Here is a 2,500-nt window from a genome sequence, read left to right as displayed (position 1 = left end):
ATATTCTCTCTCTCTCTCTCTCTCTCTCTCTCTCTCTCTCTCTCTCTCTCTCTTACCGGTTTTCACTTCTTACTCGTAAACATTTCCTCTTCCTCCTTTTGCATCCCCTCCTCTTTCCTCCTCCTCCTCCTCCTCCTCCTCTTCCTCCTCCTCCTCCTCCTCCTTCTCCTCCTCTTTCACGTCCTTGAAAATTCTCTTTTTTATTCTTTATCTTTCATCTTCTTGGTTTTATTACATTTTTTGTTCTTCCAATTTCCTTTGAGCGTTTTTATTCAGTATTTCCCAACTCTCTCTCTCTCTCTCTCTCTCTCTCTCTCTCTCTCTCTCTCTCTCTCTCTCTCTCTCCACTTTTTTTCATTACTTTCTTCTCTTTCTCCATCTATTTTTTTTTTCTTTCCTATTTTAATTTTTCCTTAGCCTTCCTCTCCCAACCTCCTCCTCCTCCTCCTCCTCCTCCTCCTCCTCCTCCTCTTTCTCCTTCTCTGCCTCTTCCTCCTCCTTCAATCTTGTTCTTTGTTTTCCTTATTTACTATTCTCCTCTTCCTCTCTTCCTGTGCTTCGTCTTTCCTATTCATTACTTCTTTCCTCTCTCCTCCTTCTCCTTCTCCTCCTCTTCCTCGTCCTACACACTTTCCTCCTCCTCTTTCTCCTTGCAATACCTGTGAAGGACAAAGGATTATTATTGATAAAAGCAGTAAATTATGCAGTTTGGTTTAATTGATTTTATTATTATTATTATTATTATTATTATTATTATTATTATTATTAATATTATTATCATTATTATTATTATTATTGTCATCATTATTATTATTATTATTATTTTCATCATTATTATTATTAGTGAAGCTTTAGTAGTAGCAGTAGTAGAAGTAGTAGTAGTAGTAGTAGTAGTAGTAGTAGTAGTAGTAGTAGTAGTAGTAGTAGTAGTAGTAGTAGTAGTAGTAGTAGTAGTAGTAGTAGTAGTAGTAGTAGTAGTAGTAGTAGTAGTAGTAGTAGTAGTAGTAGTAGTAGTAGTAATAACAGCAGTAGTAGTTAATATTGTCAGTTTTACATCATTTAGCACAATATTGTTGTTGTTTTCTTATTGCCGCTACTACTACGACTCCTACTACTACTACTACTACTACGATTACTACTACAACAATTACTTCTACTATCAAACACGTACAAATGAAATCAACCAATGTCTTTTTTTTTGTTTTATTTTTCGCAACTTCTCTCTTATTTCATCGTGTTCCTGTAACCTCTTCCCACTTTTCTTCATCTCTTCCATACCATTCGAAACCATAGAAAGTAAAGATGGACTGGAGGAAAGAATAGAAGAAGTCCCTTTCCCTATGTACTCACTACCACACATTGCTTAGTAGATATCCTCACCATACACACCATCTAACGTTTACTGAAACATTGCAATCTTAAGAAATCATCACCATCACCATCATTATCATCGTCATCATCATCATCACCATCATCATCACCTTCACCTTCCACTGTATTCTATTCTGGGTCATCACGTGTCTGGCAGAGAGAGAGAGAGAGAGAGAGAGAGAGAGAGAGAGAGAGAGAGAGAGAGAGAGAGAGAGAGAGAGAGAGAGATGTAAACAATGAGAACAAAAACATTAGAGGAGGAGGAGGAGGAGGAGGAGGAGGAGGTGGTGGTGGAGGTGGAGGTGGAGATGAAGGAGGAGGAGGAGGAGGAGGAGGAGGAGGAGGAGGAGGAGGAAGTGATGATGGTGGGGAGTGAAAGTAGGAAAGATTTGTAAAGAAAATGAATGTTTGTTTCAAAAGGTCAGAGAGAGAGAGAGAGAGAGAGAGAGAGAGAGAGAGAGAGAGAGAGAGAGAGAGAGAGAGAGAGAGGGGGAATGGACATGGGAAAGGGAGGAGAGGAGAGGAGAGGAGGAGAAAGGGAGGAAGGGAGTGGAGGAAAGGAGAGAGGAAGGGAGGGAGGGAGAGAGGAGGGTGTGAGAATGGCCAAGTTAAAGGTGAGGGACGAACAGGAGCGGTGACCGAGAGAGAGAGAGAGAGAGAGAGAGAGAGAGAGAGAGAGAGAGAGAGAGAGAATGTGATATGCGGTTTTACGGTGGCGCAAGAACTAAGGTTATTGCCACGGAGAAAGAGAGAGAGAGAGAGAGAGAGAGAGAGGAAAGGGAATGATAGCTTTCAAAAATAGGCCATCTCTCTCTCTCTCTCTCTCTCTCTCTCTCTGTCCTCATCTCGGGTGCACGTGAGATATTGGAAGGCATTATTTTCTAATATTATTTTCTCTCTCTCTCTCTCTCTCTCTCTCTCTCTCTCTCTCTCTCTCTCTCTCTCTCTCTCTGTATCTATCTATCTATCTATCTATACATCTATCTATTTATCTAAGCAGTAGACAGATAGATAGATAGATAAATTTGTATATAGACAGATAAACAGATAAATAGATGAATGGATAAATAAAAGACAGATGGATAAAAAGAGATAAATTAATAGATATAGCTATATATTTAAATAGATA

The sequence above is a fragment of the Portunus trituberculatus genome, chromosome 38 (genome assembly GCF_017591435.1).
Source record: "Portunus trituberculatus isolate SZX2019 chromosome 38, ASM1759143v1, whole genome shotgun sequence".
NCBI lineage: Eukaryota > Metazoa > Arthropoda > Malacostraca > Decapoda > Portunidae > Portunus > Portunus trituberculatus.
This window is presented reverse-complemented; position numbering follows the sequence as displayed.